The sequence below is a fragment of the Danio rerio genome, chromosome 7 (genome assembly GCF_052040795.2).
Source record: "Danio rerio strain M-AB ecotype USA chromosome 7, GRCz13ab, whole genome shotgun sequence".
NCBI classification, from domain to species: Eukaryota; Metazoa; Chordata; class Actinopteri; order Cypriniformes; family Danionidae; genus Danio; species Danio rerio.
Genome location: NC_141027.1, coordinates 35,708,875 through 35,722,679, shown reverse-complemented (window position 1 = coordinate 35,722,679; position 13,805 = coordinate 35,708,875). Strand labels below are relative to the sequence as shown.

The 13,805-nt window shown below is 37.7% G+C and overlaps 1 long non-coding RNA gene across 49 annotated transcripts in view; it reads right to left on the bottom strand.

The window, feature by feature from the left end:
- The window catches only part of LOC110439935 (uncharacterized), a 329,391-nt gene that overhangs the window by 194,730 nt on the left and 120,856 nt on the right, over positions 1-13,805 (bottom strand). For 11 of the 49 annotated variants that reach the window (XR_015495933.1, XR_015495901.1, XR_015495926.1 and 8 more), the window contains exon 4: positions 3,025-3,137. The exons of the other annotated variants lie outside the window; for them this stretch is intronic. This is a non-coding gene — a long non-coding RNA (uncharacterized LOC110439935). The remainder of the gene's footprint in view (positions 1-3,024; positions 3,138-13,805) is intronic. 49 annotated transcript variants of the gene reach the window in all.

The following is a 13,805-nucleotide window of genomic DNA, read 5'->3' as shown; positions in this document are numbered from 1 at the left end:
ATTTATTTAGCTTTTTATATGCCTATGTTGTTTTCTGTTTTACAGTCCAATTCATTCAACTATTAACTAACGTAATAAAAAAGCATTTGTCTTGCTAATTGGTTGACCATTAGAAACGGAGCAGGGTAATATGTTAAGATGATGGACAGTGATGATTCATGAGTGTTTTCCGAGTGAAGCTGGTTATGTGTGATGTTAAAGGTTTAGGATTAGGCGAATGAAACAAGTAGGAAATAAGCTAGCCATTGCTTCAAAAGAACAACTGCGACCGCAGCGCAGCACAAGCAGGAAAACTGTTCAATTACACAGACACATTTAGCCATACTCCACAAGTCAACCTCAAACACACATACACACATGCCTTCACAGAATATTTCCCCTTTAATCTTTAAGACCACAGTTGGGAGACGGAGGCTGGTATTGGTCAGCGCTCTTTCCTTCTCTTTCCCTCCATCTCTCCTTCTGAGTTAGGACAGATCAAAGGGGCCGTTGTGGTCTCGTCTGTTTTTAAAATGGCATGTCGTCAGAGAAAGGAAGGAAAACCCCTGACTCTGCTAGCCGCTTGTCCACAGCAAACTTTCCAGCAAACAAAATGGAGACTGCTAAACTCCAAAGAGCGCTAGCGAGCCGTGGCTTACTCTCCAGCCTAAATGATGCAAGAAGCGGGCAGCCGGCAACTCTAAGGATGAATCAGAATTTCTCATTGCATGGGTATACACTCTAAAAATGAATTATTAAACAGCTATCATACCCCCATAGTATAAAAACAAACACAAGGGGAAGAGGTGGAAAGAGAAGAGAGAGCAAGATGAATACTGATGCTTCGGCCGAGCATTAGACCCAGATGAATTAGACATTTTATATAGAGAGAGTGATAAAGGAAGAAGAAAGGAGAGTGAGATCGAGAGGCAGAAAAATAAAAATAGAGAAAGAAATCCACATTCAAAGTCCAACCGAAAAAACGATGCTACCTTTTAACCTCTGACAGGGCAGCCCGCATCAGGAAGCAGTTCACTCTGCTCAGAACATTTCCCTACACGGACATACACAGATATCTGTCCACCCTGACCTATAGGGTGAACAGGATGAATCAAACACTGTCAAATACAGTTCCACAGACACTGACATTGGCTCCTGGCCAACTCCAAACATCTGTGTTTTTTTATTTTCGTTCTTCCCTTGCTTTTTAATAGGTTGAAATCCACGAGATCAGTACCTGTGCTACATCAGAAAAATATGAAGCCATTCAAGCGGAGTGCTGGAACAATAAACCTTTAAAATTAGTTTTTTTTTTTTGGAATATCGGACTATTTCATGTTCAAAAATGTAAATTTCAAACACTTGCTATTCTGGGTGCATCTGCTGTTTCTGCATATTTATTCTACTATATGCAAACGTGTTATACACACACAAACACACACACACAAAAAAAAAACTTTATATTTTTGCCACAATGCTTTGTTTTTTTATACTTATGCATATGTATATGTGCATAAGAATGTTGTGGTTGTTGCCACAAAAGTACCCTGCCTTCAAATAGAATGGGTAGAATTTAATATTTCAGCATAAGATTCATGTTTGAGAAAGGTATACCTGGTTAGTCTGATATCTGTACTCAAATATAACATATAGCCAGCATCAGAACCCAGTTGCTGACAAAAAAATCTGGTATATGCAATATTAAGATACATTATTAACAAGTTTCCACACTAAAGTAACTCATTAATAAATACATAGTCATGGCCAAAAAGCAATAACTTTCTACAGTTATGAATTAAAAGTTATTTAATATACTACCTGAATAATAAGCAAACAGTTACTGTATTTAAAATGTTCTTACATTCCCAAAACAATATCATATTTAATGGGTTAATATTTAAATTAATTCATTAAGTAGCTAATAATAAAGGTATACCGTGAAGTTAGATTGAATGTGTATTAGAGCCAACTGAGCATCATTAAACTGCTGTAGCTTACCTGAATATTGTTTCTGACCACATTCATCCCACTGTCTGACCATCTTTTGAAGACCATTCTAACAGTATAATGCAAGCTCAAATCATGTCAAGCTGGATTCTTGAACATGACAGCAAGTTCACTATACTCACCAGATCTCAGTCTAACAAAGCAACTTTGAGATGTGGTAGAATGGGAGATTCTGCAGGAATCAAATCTACAGTTCTGCACAATGCTATCATGTCAATACGGAGAAAATGTCTGAGGAATGTTTTTAGCACCTTGCTGAGCCTATGCCAAAAAAAAGAAGGCAGTTCTGAAGACAAAAAGGCATTCCAAACCAGTACTAGCAAGGTGTACCTAATAAAGTGTTCAGCAAGCACATTTATTTTTTACATTACTCAACCAGATGATTAATCAGAAGATTTACCTGAATTACTTGTCAAAGTGATGCATTTTGCGGATCTGGTATGGCTGTCTATCATAAAGTGATTGCGCCAGCCAGTACAGATGCCCTCACAGCATGCATCTCTTTGGCCTGTGCCTTCTTTTAACACCGATCCCTGCATGATTTATAGCCAGACAAGCCTCCAGAAGCAGTATTTTGGCACAATGTCCGGACATAATGTGTTCTAGGCAGAGACTGGGACAAGTGAGGAGAGGGAAGGAGAGTGTTATCCCTCTGCCAACCACAAGGGGGTGTGTTTACAAGTCTACCAGAGACTCAGACAGAGATCACACACACACAAAAACATGGACACGTTCTCTGATTTCCTTGGGAATCATGATACTGTCTCTCCCATTCTCACTTTCATACTTTCCCTGCACTTAATTTTCGATTGGTCTTCTCTCCAGTTTAGATCCACAGATTGAGGGTCATACTACAGGGTAGAAAACACTACAGAGGTAAAACATTTCCACAGGCCCACTCGAATTAAGTTCCAACGTCCTAACGCATCACACATGATCATATCCCCATAAACAGAGGCACTCTGTGTTACTGAGCCAGACAGGAGAGAAACTCTTGACAACATCAAACCTGTGGGAACACAGCCAGAGAGATCTAACCTCCATCTGTTCAACAGGCCTCTTCTTTCTTTCTTTCCTTCCTTCCTTCTTGCTTTCTTTCCTTCTTTCTTTCCTTGCATCTGACTGACAGGCCTCTGGTCTTGGAGAAGCAGCTGAAAGTATAAAGGGAATCCGTTTTTGATCATGCTGATTCTCTCCGGTGAAACTCTAGAAGGGCCTGACAAAAGCAAACTCAATAAAAACAAAGGAGAACGATACCGCAGTAACTCACGAGCACAGAGAACACTCAACTACTTTATGTTGTGGCGGAACATTCAACCTTGGCTCAAGTTCAAGCTTGTTCTTCAAACTGAGTCTGAAGTGATCATCTGAAACAAGTCAAAACAAGAATTCATAATTCAGACATTTCTAGCAGTATTTTTCGACTTCCTCCTTTGTACATGGCGCTCAAAGACATCAATATTGTCCATAAGTCATATTTCAAGCTCAGCTCAGAGGAGCGTTAAAGTGTCTTAGATCAGTGATGTATATTTTGTTTAGCCTGGGGTAACAACAATAAGCGGTAAACTTTCGAATTTTTTAAATGCAATAAAAAGACTTGAATTACAATCGGATTGAATTACATGTGATAGACGGCTCTTTATTTGTGCGCCAGAGAAAATGACAGTCATTTATGGGCTCCCAGATGACTACAGTTTTGAACATCAAGACCAAACACTGACTTTTACACTTTTTACTTCAACACATAAAATCCTAGAGCGCTAAGCAGAAGAGATGGAAGTATCCAGAAAAGGCCAAAGGCAAAATTCAGGCACATAAGCAGGCAAACGAGTCGGCCTCACATTCACAACCTCCCTGGGACCAACTCTTTCTCTTTCTTGGAGACTACAAGGGCTCAGAACAGGAAGATGAGCTGTCCGAAAGGTCAAACAAAATTTACCCTTCAGCTGGCAGATGTAGATTTAAATAGAAGTCAGCCATGAAAAGAGGGAATGAATTCCAGTATGTGGAAGAAGCACAATAAACCCCTCATTACTGTTAAAATATCACTGTTAAAAACAGAGCAATCAGCAGTTCAGCAATTTAATTACAGAGCATCTCTTGTGAAAATCAGATATTCGAGGTCCCGAATAACAATGCTGAGTCAGCTCTACGGTCTTCATCCAAGTCTAGACTTTGATGATATAATGTCACACAGGCTGTATGGTAGTAGTCGCAGTGAAGAGGGCAAAAGTGTTGATTGTGCATCTTGGGCATTGAAAAGAAGCTCAAAAGTGAATAATTCTGAATATAAAATGAAGAGAAGGAAAGACTTGATCTATGGTGTGGTCCCAAATGGCAAGTGAACCTGCAGCCTTGTGGTGGACAAGTATGTCTTGCCTACAAGACACTAGTCTTGAATTGGAGTTAAACTGCACACACAATCTAAAAAACATGCCCTATGCTGCATCTATACATAAGCAAAGTCTGCCGGTCCACACTCATTAGGCCATAGATCAGCCTTCAAGCAGGCATATAGTCTAAAACAAAAGAAAAAGAAAAAAAAAGTCATTGCTCTATCCTTAGCTATTTTAAATTAGCATAAACAGTGATCATTTTAAAGAAACACTAGTGCATGCTCTAAAATAAAATAAAATAAAACAAATAAATAAATAAATAAAATAAAATTAAAATAAAATACAATAAAATAAAATTAATTTAAATTAAATTCAAACATTGTTTAACAAATCCCTACAGAGGAAAAAAATGCAAACTACATTACATTTCAAACCCCATAATATTTTCACCATTAAAGCCAGTACATTTGTGTTTTAGAAAACATTCCATTGGTATTTAATAGATGTACTGTGCCATAACTTTAACAGTTTCCATTATAATCAATACAATTCAATTATGATTACAAATTATTTAAAATTATAAAGCCTTTTTTTTTTTGCAGCTGCGATGACCCTGTATATTAGTCAACATTAATATACATGCATACATACACACACTTGCCAGCCACTTTATTAGATACACCTGTCCAACTGCTCGTTAAAGCAAACTTTTAATCAGCCAATCATATGGCATCAACTAGACATGATCAAGACAATTTGCTGCAGTTCAAACCAAGCATCAGAATGGGGAAGAAAGGTGATTCAAGTGACTTTGAACGTGGCAAGATTGTTGGTGCCACACAGCTGGTTTAAGCATTTCAGAAACTGCTGATCTACTGGGATTTTCATGCACAGCCATCCCTAGGGTTTACAAAGAATAGTCCAAAAAAATAATATCCAGTGAGCCGCAGGTCTGTGGGCGCAAATGCCTTGTTGATGCTAGAGGTCAGAGGAGAATGTCCAGACTGGTTTGAGCTGATAGAAAAGCAGTAGTAACTCCAATAACCACTCGTTACAACCAAGGTGAGCTGAAGAGCACAAAACGTCCAACATTGAGGCAGATAGGTTACAGCAGCAGAAGACCACACCGGGTGCCCCTCCTGTCAGCTAAGAACAGGAAACTGAGGCTACAATTTGCACAGGGTCACCAAAATTGAACAACAGAAAATGCCTGGTCTGATGAGTCTCAATTTCTGCTGTGACATTTGGATGGTATAGTGTCAAAATTTGGCATCAACAACTTAAAAGCATGGATCCATCTTACGTTGTATTAACGGTTCAGGCTGGTGGTGGTGATGTAATAATGTGTGGGATATTATCTTGGCACACTTTGGGCCTGTAAGTACCAATTGAGCTTCGTGTCAACGCCACAGCCTACCTCAGTATTGTTGCTGAGCATGTCCATCCCTTTATGATTACAGTATACCCATCTTTTAATTTTTACTTCTAGCAGGATAACACGCCATGTCAAAGCGCAAATCATCTTAGACTGGTTTCATGAACATGACAATGAGTTCAATGTACTCAAATGGCCTCCAGAGTCACCAGATTTCAATCTAATAGAGCATCTTTGGGATGTGGTGAAACAGGAGATTCTCATCATGGATGTGCAACCGGCAAATCTGCAGAAACTGTGTGATGCTATCATGTCAATATAGACCAAAATCTCTGAGGAATATTTCCAGTACCTTGTTGAATCTATGCCACAAAAGATTAAGGCAGCTCTGAAGGCAAAAATGGGTCCAACCTGGTACTAGTAAGGTGTACCTAATAAAGTGGCAGGTGGTCTTTAGATAGCCTACAGTATATGACATGTAAACTGTATATCTACAGTTTATTGTACAGTATATTCACATTCAAGTTAGCCTCCTCGTTGTCTTATTTGATGATTTTTTTTCTCTACTTGCAAGTCATCCGAAAATATTCTACTCTTCCTAACCTCTGTCCATCAGCTACACTGCAATAAGCATGGCTGATTCAGGTGTTTTGAAAGCTGTCAATAAAGAAAAAAACCTGCTATTTGAGGAAGGCTGTAAAAAGCACTGATTTTCTGACAAAAAGAAAGGCTATGAGAGGAATGGAGGGACCTAGCGGTCTCCCAGAGTGCATCACTCTAAACTGAGAATTGAGGGTTATGGTCTCAAATTCTCCCTCCAGAGAGACCGCTCTGAGATTTGGGATCCAAACCCGCTCAACATCAGACATGCTGCAAAAACAGACTGACTCATCTGTGCCTGCCAGTCCAGCCTGTGCTGCCCAACACTACACTCTCATGAGAGGATCAAGGAACAAAAGTGAAGCATTATGGATATTGATTGCCCACGTATTCCGTTTTCAGCTCCCAGGACACTAAACTGTGAAAATGAGTTAAAATACTTTCTTTCAAATATCTTCATAGTGCCCCCTGCAGCCATTAGCATCTTGCCTGACATTTTACGGTAAATGCTTTCACACTTTTAAGTATAACATTTGCAAAGTATTTTAGTAATGTCACCGGTTGTTAAATTGTTCAGTTTAAATAACCTCTATCTAATTTGCACAAGTAACTGATGGAAACGCACAAAAATGAGAATTCCGTCATCCTTTGCTGACAGTAGCGACCCAGGCTCATAAAAAGCAAGTGCATTCAGTGACAGATTTGGTTCGGGTTTAAAGTTAAATCCAATGAATTGCACTGAAGAAGTGTTTTTGTTAATAGATAAACACAACACTGTTGATGTTTCATAATGTTTGGATCATGTACGTATCGCCTCAGTTTTTGAATAGAATGTTTGATGAGTAGAGGTAAAAGGTTAATGTTTTATCACGTAAAAAAAAAAAAAAATCAACACAAAGGCCCAATCCCAATTATACCCCTTATCCCGTCCCCTTGACCCTATCTCTCTTTTGTGCATTCCTGTGAAGGGGTAGTGGTGTAACAATTCTCTTTAGCTGGAAGGCGTAGGGCTAAGGAAAAGGGGTAGATACCACTTTTTTTTTTTTAGATACAGATTTTTCAGGACCACACTTGAAACCAAGGGGCAAGAAAATTTCCCAGAATACACAGGCCACAAAAGCAGGATTGCTGCACCCGGAAGTAAGGAGATCCACAAATTAGTATTTTTTGTCATTATTACAAACTTTTACAACAAGCACATGTTTAAATACATTCATAACTGCGTTATGACCATTTTGCAGTGTCTGTTATATTGTTAAAGTTGTTTTTGATGTGTTTACATAGATTAATATGGCCACAGTGTAAATGTGCAGTATAGTTACGATCTTATTGCCACATTAGATCATTATGATAACATAATATGTGCCTTCAGTGATTTATTCAAGATAAAAAACAAAAAATAAAGCAATTACTGAAATAACTACTGCAGTCGTGATCATCTAATCTCATATGAAGTAAGAAATCACGATGATATGATGACATGTGCAGGTGCTGTAGTGTTGTCCCATTTCTTAGGGGTACATTTTGAAGCCCTTTCTCTTCAGTCTCGATTTTAAGGGCCAAGTGGAAAGGGTAGGGCCGGGGTACAAAAATAGAATTGGGATTGGGTCTAAACCCTAAACCTTACAGTGTTAGGGTCAAATCAAAAATCAAATCAAAAAAAGTAAAATCAATTTGCATTGTTTTTACTAGCTTAACTAATTTGTTGAACTGTGTTGTATGCCAGCACTATTAATCGATTTTAAACTGAAATACTTCGATTACTACTATGGGAAGCAAGGCAAGCGTGAGTATTTAAAACAATCCAACTAACGTTACTTAAAGCAGACAACTGTTACAACAGAAGCCCCTATTTCACTATGGGGAAAATGAAAGATGTTAACTCCATCTCTCTCTGTGGAACTTTGACCGACCGACCGACCAGACAGACAGACAGACAGACAGACAGACAGACAGACAGACAGATATAGATAGACGGACGGACGGACAGACAGATAGACAGATAGACAGATAGATATGCAACACAAACATAAAAGTGTGTAATTTACAAATCATCCAATTTGATAAGTGTTTTGGTAATAATATAAATGTTAAAGTTGCTGGAGTTTTATGGCATCTAGTGCTCAAAACTGCCATTGTATGTCTATTTTTTGAGTTATACTATATTAAATTTAATTTAGTTATGTGTTTTTCAGTTAATGAGAGACATCAATTCAAGCATCCTAATTTGTGTTTTACAGAGGAAAAACAAAAAACAATATTTATTTAGGTTTCAACTAACAAGAAGATAAACCTCTTGGCTAAACCACCCCCATTATAGCACAAAGTGTTTAATACTGAATAAAATCTGACAAAGGCCACTTTCACTTAAGTCACTTGGCGAGCAGTACAGTCACTTATGTCCTATGACAGCTTTATTGTTTACTTCTGTTTGTTTGTATCTGATAACGAAGAGAAAAGAAACTGTATATCACACACTTACGCACTATAGCCAACAAAGATTTACTACTTCTGTGAATGCTGTGCAGCTGAACAAACATGTCAACAAAATGTGTCCATTAAGGCCTTAATAAAAAGTGACAGCGTTACGGGCCAAACAGTAGCAATAAACAGCCTAGCAGCAGCTAACAGCCTCAGCAAAAATACGGTAAACAAAGACAGAGCTGCACCTCTAGGGTAACATCTGAGCATCCCTGGTGTCCTGTCATGAAGACTTGAGCACCGGTCTGCACCGCGCTGAGTCTCCATAAGGGCTCTCCAGAGGCTCAAACTGACCCGAAGCACTAAATTAGATAGAAATCTCGAGCAAGCTAATGAAGATCCATCCGGTACAACTTAAAAACAACCTGTTCTGCTCCCCAATAACAGACAGCAAAATAAATGATAGGATGGATGCACTGCTGAAAACAAGACAGTATCTATAAAGACAAACGTCAAGACTTGTCTCACAAACAAATACTTCCATACTTAAATATCTCTTAAACCTCAGAGAAATCCATGTATAATTCTGATGAAAAAAGCCGACTAAAACATCGATAAGATAAGCAGAAATGTACTCTTTCCATCAGCGATCTGCATCACTTCCTTTTAATTGAAAACTATATCATTGGTTTTGCATTATTCTGTCATTCCCAGAGGGAAACTAATTGAAAATAAATTTGCAGCAAATTGGAAACAGACAAATGCTCCTTAAAAATAAGAGAATAAACAGATTAAATATATAAACAGAAAAACAAAAACACAGATGACACACACACACATGCGTGCGCGCATTCACAAAGTAATGGTACTTAAACAGAGGGCAGAGGGGAATCCCGCAGGCTTCGCTAGGTGTTTGGCAGTGAGGGAGGGTTTTAGATAAATGACGCTGCCCAGGAGCAGTGCCCTGGGACATGGCCCCAGCCTGCCCCCCTGCCTTTGCCTGGCTAAATGGGCCGTTTCTGGGATGCCGGGGGCACAAGCATATGCCACTAAATCCCTGGTGAGGTCTAGCAGAGAGTAAACAGAGACTCTGCTAATGGAAGACTGCCTGCTTCTGACCTTCAACTGATCTCTTCTCTCTCAGTCTCCTCACTATTCTCTCTTGTTCTGCTTCTCACTCAAAAATCATTCTCTGTTATTATTTTTCTAAGTCTTCATTTCAACACTTTTTTTATTATTTCTTTTTGCATGGTTGCTTTATAACCGTTCATGCTAAAGTGGAATTTGCTTATAGGAATACCAACAATATATACTAAGCCCCTTTCACACAATAATCCCAGGAAATTACCATAAAATTACTAGAATTATTTTTCTGGTAATTACACAAACATGCAGGCAACAGCACTCAGTCTTTTTACTGGTCGGTCTAAAACAGATTTAAAATGCTGTAAATGTAAACACAAAACTCTTTTCTTCATCGACCTGGATGGGAATCTTGTCTGTGTGCAGGGACAGCTCACTCAAAAAAAAAAAAAAAAAAACTTACTCACCCTTAAGTGTTTTTATGTATTTTTTTCTGTTGAACACAAAAGAAAATTTGAAGAATGCTGGTAGCCATATTAAAAAAAAAATGTATGGAATTTAATGGCTACCCATTTCCAACAATCTTCAAAATATCTTATTTTGTGTTTACGAGTAGAAAGGACCCCAAAGAAGTTTGGAATAAGTAAATGATGAGAAATGCTTTCATAGTTCGTATCACCACTGGCAGAAGTGCTTGCTTTTCTGTGTGTTCACACTGTAGGAACAGAGAGACATTTCTGTTATGGTTATTTGTCATTTTAGTAGAAATAAAATAGTAACTATTTCAGAGCAGGGCCTAACCCAGTGCAACTAGCATTGCAAGTGATATAATGAATGAATGATTAAATTAATGAATGAATGAACCCATGCCATGTGAATCCCCAATCACACCACCAGTTAAAAAAAAAAAAAAACATTAATAATAATAAAAGACACATAAAAAATTTATATATATATATATATATATATATATATATATATATATATATATATACACACACACACACACACACACACACACACACACACACACTTTATAAGCACAACAACAATAGATGGATATAGCTATCGGTCCTGTAACTGACTTCTAAAAGCTACCAATTGTAAACAACTTTAGACACCATATAACATTTTGAATGGATAAAACTGAGGCTGCGAGTAACAGATCACATTCGTTACTGTAAAGCCCTGCAGAGCTTTTGTCTATTGAATGTTTTTATTCTACTGAATGCTGCATCAACTAATCAGTGTTGTTAAACAACAGTACCATCTATTGAATGCACTTCTATCCCACACAGCCTCCTTTACTTTCTTGTCAAAAATTAAAGATGGAGCCAGAGTTCTTCGAGTACACACTGCAGAGCAGTCACTTCTTCAAATGCACACATAGAGTACACACTACTTCAAGTGCACACTGTAAAGTGTGCACTTCCTAAAGCAACTGCAACTGCAGAGCCCCAACGCGAAATGGTAAAGAAGCCAGACTTTGTCAACCTTTGCTGACCTTCTACATGCTCATAGTGGTTATTCTGCACATTGTTCACACATTGCATCATTGTATTGCATCAAAGTAACAACTTCTCGTACCTGAAAACTGCCAGAACTCATTCACCTGCATCTTCACATGGTGCAAACCTGTTCACACATGATCTCTTAAAGCTACACTCTTAAAAGAGTTCTAATGGGGTGTTTTAGATGCCCAATGAACCTTTCAAAGACCTTTTTTGATTGTTTAACACATTTTCCCTCTATACAGAACCTTAAATTTAAAGAAAAAACTCATGATAATGGATGATAAAAGGTTAGGGTTGGGCGATTTGGCCAAAATCTTGATTAATTGAACATTTTAACTTGATTATGATTAATAAATGATTATTTTATTATTATTTTTTTTGCCCTCATAGTTCACTGACAGGTTTTGTACTGTAAATATGCTCACATAATACAAGTGAGAGATTTTAATTGAAGGGTGCATTACTTGATTTTAAAATATTGTAGGAAACACACATTATCTATTATCTATAATTACTTATTGAACATCAACATTGTTTTCTTTTTAAAAAAAAAAATGAAAATAAATAACTTGCACATTTGGAAACAAAATACATTTTTTTCAACAATTTTCAATAGAAAAAGTAGAAAATAAGCAGTATCTCTTCTAAGTAAAATACATCTTGCATATCATGTAAGTAATATTTTAAACCGTGCATTTCTTGCATCTTCTGTAAGCAAATGTTTTGATTAAAAAAAATAATTTTAATGTAATGTAAAAATATGCCATTTCAAGGCATCTCTGGCAAGGCCTTTATCAATCGTCAATGTACTGCAAAGTAACACAATAGTATAACAAACGGAGCAGGGTCATGTGACTCCACATGCGGTTAGGTAAGTAATTGAAAAATTTGACCTGGAAAAATTTGATCGATTATTGGTTCTGAATGTTGATTACTTTTTTAAATTAATCACCCAGCCCTAATAAAGGTTTAATAGAACCAACAAAGTGAACAAGTAAAACTCTATATTGAATAAGTAAAAGCCTACACAGTATGTGTGAAAGAGGCTAATGTTAGATATCCAGTAAAAGCACATGCATAAATATGCGCACTAGAAGACAAAGAAGAAAAATAAATATGTGCATTTATAAATCCAGACACGTTCAGACAGGGCAACTCCAACGTGTGGCTGTACAATCATAAACTGGAAGCATTTAATGGTGCACACCCAACACTAATGTGCAGCTTGAACTAAATAAGATGTCTGAGAGCAGAAATAGACCTCGTCTTGATGTTGATGCTGTCAAGACAACCCACAACATTCTTAGCTTCTGTTTTTTAATTCTCTGCAAGGGAATAACCATATTTATTTCACTGACCACACACACACACACACTTGGCCATTGCTTCATGCTGCCACTGTTGTTGACTATGTGAAAGTTGTATTCTTTTAAAAACTGACACGATGAGATAAAGCTGTTATAACTGTATCTGCTATTCAGTATCACATTGTCCTAGGCCAATTCAGTTATTCCATCACATTTATCTCCATTTTACAAGCCTATAATAAGACTTTCTATCACTTCAGAGTGGGCATATGTTTCATACAAGGAAAAATAATGGGGATTATGGGGAAATTGAGTCCTGACCTACTTCTGCCCTGATAGTGTGCTAGTAGATAAGAGAGACTGAAACAGAAATGACAGCCTGATGTGTCATGGTGAGAGTGAGTGAGCTAAATCAGAGTATTAGAGGCCTCGGGCTACTCAGATGAATCAGTGCTTTCCAAAGGCCTTCTAAACGCAGAGCGGAGCAGAAAAAAACCGAATCACTTTATACTGATAGATGTGTCTATACAATGGGCATTGTGATGGCAAATGAGTTGCTGTAACATCATGCTGTGTCTAATAATGTAGGAAGTGTCATTGCAGATGCGTGTGTATTGTGTTAGAATTATCTGCGGTAGACACAGACTTCACTTTATGTTCTGTTTATGTCATATTAAAAATATGCAGACAAGTACAGCGGCGTTTACATTCCGAATGGGATCAAAGTCAGATCTGAATCGCAATTATGCAAAATTTAAAAGGAGAGTTCTTCTAAAAATCTAAATATTACCATTTATTTTCTCCTATGTGGCTTTAAACTTTTAAAAAACATTTTTCTTTTCTTCTGCAGAATGCAAAAGAAGATGTCTTGAAGAATGCTGGTTGCAGGCACCAATCCATTTACATAGAAAGAAAAAAAATCTATGCAAGTCAATAGGTGCCGGCAACCAACATTTTTCAAATTATCTTCTTTTCTGCTCAACAGAAAAAAACTGAACTGGGGCTGTTTCTAAATATGCGCTCTTCAGCGATCTTGCGTCCTCATGTTCTCGTGTAACATCATCAACAACTGCCAAAGTTCAGTTCCAAAACTCAAGACTGCAAGAACGGAGGACGCGTTAACGTGTTCTTGATATTGAGGACGCATGGATGCATACTTGAGCACCGAACTCGCTTGAGAAGT